At 45.7% G+C, this 10,006-nt stretch overlaps 1 protein-coding gene across 1 annotated transcript in view; it reads left to right on the forward strand.

The window, feature by feature from the left end:
- The window catches only part of LOC308469484 (uncharacterized protein), a 74,835-nt gene that overhangs the window by 1,809 nt on the left and 63,020 nt on the right, over positions 1-10,006 (forward strand). The gene's annotated exons all lie outside the window — the stretch shown is intronic.

Here is a 10,006-nt window from a genome sequence, read left to right on the forward strand (position 1 = left end):
GGAATTTATTAATCTGTTTTGCATTACTTTCTTTTTAAAAAAAAATATTCAATTTTTTACATACATATATTATCTTGTTACAATTTTTAAATTTGTTGTACAATTTTTTCCTTTCCCTCCCCCCCCCCATACCCATTGGAAGGGTTCAATTATCTTCAGCCACAGGCATAGCGTCTTTAGTTTCCACCGAATGTCTTTTGTTCCAGTAGTTTTTATCCATTCAAGATAGGGGTTCCCCCTGTTCCTTATCATGGTGGACTTGACCTTCCACGTTGTCTCCTGTGACATGACTGCGACAATGTCCGACGAAATAAGTTCAAACAAATAAGTATTCCATGCCTCTACTGTCCATTTTCCTCTCTCTTTCCAACCTAAAGCTTGTTGGGTGTAGTGAAGGGTTAGCCTTCTGTGTCTCGAGGCTGAGAGGAGGTGCTTACAAGGGAAGTAAGCCAGGACCTGACGCAAGCAGCTTGGAATGCTGTGAGCTGAGTGGAAAGTGAAAGCAGCTTTGTTACGCAGCTGCAAACAGGGAGAAGATGCAGCTTGAATCCGATGGCTTTTATGAACTGTAAATATGCTACTTTTGAGCAAATAAAGAGATATTAGGACAGAAGAAACGTGTGGGACTATTTTACTGCCCTTTCCAACACACGACCGCTGTGCAACTTTGCTATCTGCTAATTGCTTTACGACCTGCAGAGACTGGCAGGGGAGCGTGGCTGGACGCCAAACAATAAAGCAATAAATCTACCTAACAATGGTTATGGGTCGACACGAAGCGTGTGAGAAAGGGCTTTGGAAGACTGCAAAAGACTGAACGTCGGCTTGATCGACTGCCAAGGCTTCCGAGAGAGCAGAGGGCAGATCGGAGGAGGCTGACTGAGTGGGAGCTGAGAGCCACATCATCTGGAGTGCCCGGTTTGGCTGCTGAGTGAGTACTTTTGCAAAGGCCAACAGAAGGGAAGCATGGCTCTGCCCCAGCCCCGAGAACATGGCTTTGAGCTTAAGCTGCCATGTCAGAAACTGACTAGCCAAAATTGGCTGGAGTGGGCCTTTCAAGCAGAGCTTCTCTTAGTGGGGGAGCAGCTGTGGAACGTAGTCCACCCCCCACAGAAGGCAGCTGGGAAAGCAGCGGCTGAAAGGGCTGCAGAGCAAAGTGAAGTTGAGAAGCGTGTGCTTGCCTTTTTGGCAGAGAATGTGGATGCTCATCTAAGGCCAGTTGTCCTGGGTGCAGGAAGGCCAGAGGCCGCTTGGCTAGCACTCCAAGAAGCTTGTGGAGCGGGAGTGGGAAGCAAGGGCCGAGATGGGGCTGCATCCGAAGGGGAGAGGCAAGATGGTGCCGGCCACATTCCTGAGAGTCAACACACAGCTGGGAGGAGCTGGGAGCCCCCACGGGGGGGGCGAAGGGACTGTTGCTGGAAGCTGTGCCGATGCTGCAACGTGTCAGTGTGAGGAGCCAGGAGAGAGGCCAAGTGTTGGGGGCCCTTTACCCACCAGAGGGGGTGCAGGAAAACATCCTGGGAGCCCCGTGAGTAGTGGGGGGGCAGTGAGCAGTGAAAGCTCAGAGACGTCTCTTTCTCCAAAAGCTGCTAAGAGTTGTTTATGCCAAGAGCTGAAGCCTAGCCGTGCTGGAGGCTTCAAGGCCAGCCACCTGGAACAAGTAGAGATAAGAGCTGTGGAGTTGTGTGGGAACGCTGAGACAAGTCCGGTCACCAAGGCAACTGAGAGAGTTGCATCTACGGAAGCTGTGAAGGTCGTGGGCAAGTCTTCCTGCCGGGGGGAGTCTGTTGCCGTGACAACCAGAGAGGACACCTGCAGAAGCCCCAAGGAGGGGGGCAGTGAGACAATTGTCGCCATGGCGACCCAGGAATGTCAACAACAAGGCTTTCTCACTGTAATAATCAACAGTGGTGCCACAAACTCGCTGGTGCCATCTCCTGGTCTTTTGCGAAATTGCAGGACAGTAAAAACTGAGAAATATGTGACGATTGCTGATGGAAGCAGAAAAAGGCTAGCAGAGACTGGTTTCTTCTTCTGTCCTTTTCTTAAGCATGAAGTTAAAGCTTATGCAGTGCCAGGTTTAACTAACTGTTTGTTAAGTGTGCATGATCTACTCATCGATGGTTTTCATGTTTCTTTTGCAGGTGACAAGTGTGAGTTTTCCAAGGATGGGAAACACGTGTACACAGTGCAGTCTAAAGACAAATTGTTTGCTGTAAATGTGCCTTTTTCCACAGGAGAGGATGACACCGAAGAAGCGAAGGGCCAATGTGTGAATGTAGCGCCTCACCATGGTTGTTCACATATTTGGCACCGACGCTTCGCCCATTTGAATTGGAAATATCTCCAGAAAGCACCAGAGCTGACACAAGGGTGCAAATTTAATGTTTGTGACAAATTTTTAAATTGCAATGCATGTAAGCAGGCGAAAGTTGTGACATGCTCGTATCCAAAGTCAGAGAGGCAGACCACACAACCCTTTGAATTAATTCATTCAGATTTGTGTGGACCCATGTCTGTTGAGTCACTGGGAGGTTCGAAGTATTCTCTGCTTTTGATTGATGATTTCTCGAGGTCTGCTTGGACCTTTGCCCTGAAAACGAAAGGGGAGGCGGCTAAAATGATCAGGGATTGGATCACCGCAGTTGAGGTAACCTTTTCCACCGAAGTTCGTGGTTTTCAAACTGACAGAGGTTCTGAATTCACTGGTTCTGCTTTGCAGGATTTCTTTAAGGAGAAGGGGATTAGCCACAGACTGACCGCTCCTTACTCTCCGCAACAGAATGGGGTCGCAGAGAGACGGAACAGGACGGTGCAGGAAGCTGTGTCTGCAATTCTGTGGGACGCAGGGCTACCCCAGAAATATTGATCTGAGGCCTGGCGCTATGTGGTCCATACCCAGAATAGAGTGTACAACTCCAGTGTAGGGAATACCCCGTATTTCTTACTGCATGGAAAGAAACCCAGGGTACACTACCTTCATGTGTTCGGTTGTGAGGCTTGGGTGCTGATTCCAAAGGCTCTACGCAAGAAAGGTGAGCCAAGATCTAAAAGAATGATCTTTGTAGGGTATGAGCCTGGCTCAAAGGCCTGGCGGTTTGCATACCCAAGTGGAGACCAGTCAAGGTTGGTTATTAGCAATAGCGCTGAGTTCTGTGAGCAAGCTGGTTGGAAGCGTCTGCACGCTAATCCAGACGTGATTCCACAGTCGTTCTATGACTCAGACGTTGAGGAGGAAGAGGAACTTGTTGCTGGGGACCATGGTCCAGAGCAACAAAGTCCAAGGCAGGGACAGTTCAGGATCCCTCAGAGGGGGGAACCTAGTACACCTCCTCAGGCAAGTGTCAAGTTTGAGCCAAAGAGTGAGCCTTCTTTACCTGCTGGACCAGCTGTAAGGCCCAAGAGGCGCAGCAGGTCAGAGGGGGAAGACACTGAAGTTGAGGATGATTTAGCGGGACCCAGTGAAGCAGCAGGGTCACCAGGAGTCACACTGAGGAGACCAGCGAGGACAAGGAGGCCTCCTGATCGGTACGATGCTTCAAGAGTCTGGGCAGGTTCAGCCAGATGTGAACCTGAATCCTTCGAGGATATTCAGAGTTTACCTGAGGAAGAAGCAGATAAGTGGCACAGGGCAATGGACAAAGAGATGAAGTCCATGGAAGACCTAGGTGTGTTCTCACTCACAGAGTTGCCACCAGGAAAGCAGGCTGTTACTTGCAGGTGGGTTTACCGCTTGAAACCCACTGACGCTGGAGAGCCACAGTATAAAGCCAGGTTAGTTGCTCGAGGATTCACTCAGAGGAAGGGAATACATTTCACGGAGGTGTATTCGCCAACGTCACGAGCGGAGACTGAGAACGCTTTTAGCTTGTGCAGCACAGAGAGGCTGGAAGGTAAACCACTTTGATGTGGATGTTGCCTACCTTAACTCAGATCTCCAGGAGGAGCTATACATGATTCCTCCTCCGGGGTTTGAGAACTTGAGGCAGAATGTTGTGTGGAGATTGCACAAATCCATCTATGGATTACGTCAATCTGCCAGAAACGTGCCTGAATGAAGCCTTAGAAGAGCTAGGTTTCAGGAGAAGTGTTGCGGATAGTTGCTTTTACTTGAGAGGTTCAGGGGCAACACAAGAGTTTTTGCTGATTTGGGTTGATGACGTGCTGTTCTTTTCAGAGATGGATGAACAGGCAGAGAAGTTTGCCAAGGAGCTAGGTAAACGGTTCAAGCTTAAGCAGCTTGGTGCTGTCAAAACCTATCTAGGTGTCAGTGTTGAGCGCGCACAGGATGGAAGTTTCTTGCTCAGCCAGAAAGGCAAAATTGAGCAATTGCTTCAGAAAATGAGGATGAGTGATTGTGCAGGAGTTAGAAGTCCTATGGAGACTAGTTTTGTGAAGGACAGCCAGCAAGTAGAACGCGCTGCGTTCGACAATACTGAAGTGTTTCAGTCAGCCCTAGGGAGTTTGTTGTACTTGTCCCAGTGGAGCAGACCTGATATAGTTTTTGCTGTCAATCTGCTCAGCAGGGAAGCTTCAAACCCTAGTGTGCAAGCCTGGAATGGCATAAAGAGAATTCTGAGGTATTTGCAAGAAACCAAAGACTTTTGTCTTAGGTTGCCAGCACAAGGAGAAGTCAAACTGACTTGCTTTGTGGACTCAGATTGGGCTAATCTTGAGGATCGCAAGTCTGTGTCTGGCCTAGTGGTGAAGTTTGGGAACTCAGTAGTTGGATGGAGGTCCAAGAAGCAAAGTCTTATAGTGCTCTCATCCACTGAAGCTGAGTTCAGTGCTCTTTCAGAAGTGTGCAGAGAAGTAGAGTTCTATGCTTGCTTGGTGCAGGAACTCTGCAGAGTGGATTGTCTGCCGATACGTGTTTTTGAGGACAATCAACCATGCCTGCGTTTGGCAGAGTCAGGTCAGTTCAAGGCCAGAACTAAACACCTAGACATTCGCTTTCGGAATGTGTGCCAGAGTGTTCAGGAGGGATTAGTTGCGCTGAAGTATTCTCCCTCTGCCAAGAACCTAGCTGATGGGTTCACAAAGCCACTCACCTTCCAAAGACATGGGGAGTTTTGCGAAGGTCTGGGTTTGGGACGACCAAGGGTCGATTCTCCCCTCAGGCGCGAGACAAGAGGGGGTGTTGGGTGTAGTGAAGGGTTAACCTTCTGTGCCTCGAGCCTGAGAGGAGGCGCTTACAAGGGAAGTAAGCCAGGACCTGACGCAAGCAGCTTGGAATGCTGTGAGCTGAGTGGAAAGTGAAAGCAGCTTTGTTACGCAGCTGCAAATAGAGGGAGAAGATGCAGCTTGAATCCGATGGCTTTTATGAACTGTAAATATGCTACTTTTGAGCAAATAAAGAGATATTAGGACAGAAGAAACGTGTGGGACTATTTTACTGCCCTTTCCAACACACGACCGCTGTGCAACTTTGCTATCTGCTAATTACTTTACGACCTGCAGAGACTGGCAGGGGAGCGTGGCTGGACGCCAAACAATAAAGCAATAAATCTACCTAACAAAGCTATTGTTGCCTTTCCCGCTAATATCATAGCTTTGAAGGTAAACTGGTCACCTTTCTCTATAGCCATGTTTCCAAGTCTACCCATTGTCATGAAATCAAAATCTATTGAGAGCTTCACTTTAAAAATTTCATTAATAACCTTTAGGATTTCCCCCCATAATTCCTTTACCTCTGGGAATTCCCTGTACATATGGGAAAACCATCCCTTGACTTGTTCACAGTGCCAACAGCTAGAATTCAATCCTGCTACCATATTAGCAAGCTGGGCTGGAGTTCTGTACCATTTTAGAAATAATTTTAATTTCAGCTCTCTAAATTTGCTTACTTTAATCTCATCTGTTCCTTTCATTATCCTTTCAACCTTTGCTTCGCTAACTTGTTCTTCCTTGCTCCACATCTTTTGAATAAGTTGGGTTGTCTGTTCATTTGTTTGTATAGTTCCTCTATTGGCTCTTCTAAACTCCTGTTTCCTGTCTCTTGGACTTTGGAAATTTTGTTGTATAGTCCTCCAATTTTTAACCAATATTGGTTACCTATATTCTCTATTACTTCCTGCAATGACTTTAAGAAGAAGAAGAGTTTGGATTTGATATCCCGCTTTATCACTACCCGAAGGAGTCTCAAAGCGGCTAACATTCTCCTTGCCTTCCTCCCCCACAACAAACACTCTGTGAGGTGAGTGGGGCTGAGAGACTTCAGAGAAGTGTGACTGGCCCAAGGTCACCCAGCAGCTGCAAGTGGAGGAGTGGAGACACGAACCCGGTTCCCCAGATTACGAGACTACTGCTCTTAACCACTACACCACACTGGCTCTCCTTTAAGGACTCTCCTCTATACATACCTTTAACTATATTATATACCAGATTTTCTTCAAAGTCTGGTATGCCTGCTGTTGCAGCTTCTCTCTAGAACATTTAATTATTACTTTCCTGGGGGATTTTCTCCCCTTAGGCCCTTGGCAGTGATGGGCTCGTTCCACATCTTCTGCCTTCAAACTAACTCCTTGAGTACTACTACTACTACTGCTACTAATAATAATAATAATTTATTATTTATACCCCACCCATCTGGCTGGGTTTCCCCAGCCACTCTGGGCGGCTTCCAACAAAACACTAAAATAAAATAAGATATTAAACATTAAAAGCTTCCCTAAACAGGGCTGCCTTCAGATGTCTTCTAAAAGTTTGGTAGTTATTTTTCTCTTTGACATCTGATGGGAGGGCGTTCCACAGGGTGGGTGCCACTACCGAGAAGGCCCTCTGCCTGGTTCCCTGTTACTTGGCTTCTCATACCGAGGGAACCGCCAGAAGGCCCTTGGCGCTGGACCTCAGTGTCCAGGCAGAACGATGGAGTGGAGCATAGCCAGGTTCTCAAAGTTTCTTCCAACTCTTTAGCCTGTATTTCTTCCGGAATTCCTCCCAAAATCATATTAGCTCTTCTCTGGGGGTCCGGCAATTCTGCCCCCTGTTTAGATAGTGTAGTTACTTTTTTTTCATTTTCCTGGGCTAGCTCTTTAGCTTGAATTGCTAATTGCTTCACCCCCTTAATTTTGACTCCTTCAAGCATTACAATATAAATCCTAGTTAAAATATTTTAAAAGACTTCCACTGCATTCACCGCACGTCTCTTCGTTATCTTGCTCGCCTTTACATCTGTTCTTCAATCATTTCCCTTCCTTAGGTTCTTTCATAATCCGTCAAATATTTATGTTCTCTATATTCTTAACAAGCTTAGTCGAAGCACAGCCAAACTTTCGTATTTGAGCCCTGCTTGTATAAATATTCATTTAAGCATTCCCATTGTTTCTGTATTATAGTTTTGGATTTATGCCTAATTAAATCCTTCAATTTTGCTAACTCCAGGTACTCACATAGTTTACTTAACCAGTCCCCTTTTGTTGGGATATAATTTCCTTTCCATTGACTGGCTACCAACATTTTCGCTGCTGTTGTTGCATACAGAAATATGTTAATTTTGTCTTTGGGGATATGCTTACTCAAGATTCCTAGTAAATATGCTTCTGCCCTCCTGATATATGATACTTTTATCTATTTTTTAATCTCTTCATGGATCATCTCCCAAAATTTTCTGATCTCTGGACATGTCCACCACATATGGTATAGAGTGCCTTTCATTCTATTACATCTCCAACATTTATTACTATTTGATCTATTCGTTTTTGCCAGTCTGTCTGGTGCCATATACCATCTGTGGTGCATCTTCATATAATTATCTCTTAATGAATACTAAGCTGTAAAATTTATATTTTCCCCCCAAAACTTTTTCCAATCCTCAGAATCAATTGTATATCCTAAATCCCGTTTCCACTTTAGAATATTCACTGCTTTGACTTCTTGATCTGGGAGGACTTTATCTAATTATCTATATATTTTACAGAGTGTTTTTTTTTATTATTTTGTAAAACCTCTCTTTCTAATTTTGATATTTTATTCCCAAATCCCCTAGTTTTTATATCTTTCTCATATGTAGCCTTAAATTGGAAATATTCTAACCAATTTATTCCCAGTATTTTGAGTTCTTCGTATTCTTTTAATTTGATATTTTCCTTCATTCCTTCTGCTAAATCTCTATAGGTTGGCCAGGCAATTTTTTTTTTAATGTTGAGGTTGCCTCTATTGGAGAGGTCCACCTTGGAGTTATTTCTATAATTCTCTCTTTCGTTCTCTCACATACCTCAAATAGGGCCTTTCTCACAAGGCGGTTCGTAAATCCTTTATGCAATTGTATTTTCCCATAGAATAAATATCCATGCCAACCCTATATTTTGTCCCAGCCTTCTAGTTCCAAAACTTCAGTATCTTTTAGTAACATCCACTCTTTCATCCAACTCCAGCACGCTGCTTCAAAATATCTTCTTAAATCTGGGACTGCAAATCCACCCGTTTCTTTTGGCCCCATCATTTCTGATTTTATTCTGGCTTTCTTCCCTTGCCATATAAAATTGGCAAGGTCTCTTTGCCAGCTTTTAAAATATTTTGTCCCAATTATTATTGGGATAGTTTGAAATAAAAATAGGATTTTTGGTAATATCACCATTTTAATCATTGACACTCTCCCCCAAGGTACCACTGTAATCAGTTTCTTCAGTCAGTCCTGACTGCCTATATAACCACAATGTGTATCTTACACTTTTTGTTTGAACGTAAACAAAGATCCTTGGAGACTCTTGCAGAAGTTGAACAAACAAGAAAGATTTATTTTACACTACAAAGTTGAAAAAAGCAAAGGATGTGTCAGGAGATAGATAATGTTCTTTCAGGAAACAGTTAACTTAATAATAAATTGTACTAAATTTAGTGTATGATACAGGGTTCTAAACAAAGTAGTAAATGTGCAGCTTTTTAAAACTTCTGTTGCTTCTTTTAAGTGATTCCTCTTCGATGTTACAGGTGTCTAGAGAGGATGGCCAATGCTGAGCTTATTTCCAGTTATTTCACTTCAGCTCCTTAACTTAGCTGTTGCAGCTTGCCGTGCACACACTCTATTTGAATGGAAGTGCCGGTTAACTTTGGGGGTGCCAGGACCCCACAAATATTTTGTTGGCAAAGCCGATCAGCCCCTAGGAGTTGGCTCTTGTGCGTCAGAACCGCAAAGGGCTGGGCTGCAGATTCTTCCACCTGGATCTCTGCAACTACTGAGAAGAGTTGAGTGCTGACTATTCCTGGCTCCCTGGAGCAGTCCTTGTTTCTGCTAATAAAGAGTTAGCTTCACATGCTCTCTGTGATTTTGGCTGGCTGGCTATGACAGTTTCTAGGATTCCATGAATCCAACCCCCCTGGAGGAAGGGGGTGCAGTAGGAATAGGACCCCCCCCCCTGCTGGCAGCTATGGAGCCCCTCCAGGAAATTCTCTGCCAGCACCCCCAACCGTCCCCTGGCAATGCTTGGCTGGGCTTCCCTCCCACACCCTCTTCCTCCCAGGCTAATGGATGAGATGATGCCACACACCTCTCACCATTTTAATGTCAATCAACTTTTTTTGGGGGGGGGGCTCAAATATTTTATTTAGGTGGGGGACAATGGAACCTTGGCCCCTAGGAGTTGGCTCCTGTGCCTCTTTCCACCCCCTCCCTGGGGAGTCAACCCTGACGGCCCTCTTTGGTGATGGGGACCCTCATCTGAAGGACAGGGAAGGTCAGGGTTCGAATCCCCACGACGGGGTGAGCTCCCATTGCTCTGTCCCAGCTTCTGCCAACCTAGCAGTTCAAAAACATACCAGTACAAGTAGTTGTGGCATTTCTGTGCACTCTGGTTTTCACCAATGTACCCTGTTGCACCAGAAGCGGTTTAGTCCTGCGGGCCACGTGACCCAGAAAAGCTGTTTGGGGACAAACGCCAGCCCCCTCGGCCTGACAGCAGAGACGAGCGCCCCAACCCCACAGTCGCCTTTGACTGGGGTCCTTTACCTTTTGAATATCCCAGTGTTATTGTGCGTGGGGGGAGGGTAATCTCCTGCGCGGGAGGGG

Source organism: Podarcis pityusensis (assembly GCF_964106645.2).
Source record: "Podarcis pityusensis genome assembly, chromosome: 2".
In the NCBI taxonomy this organism is placed as follows: Eukaryota; Metazoa; Chordata; class Lepidosauria; order Squamata; family Lacertidae; genus Podarcis; species Podarcis pityusensis.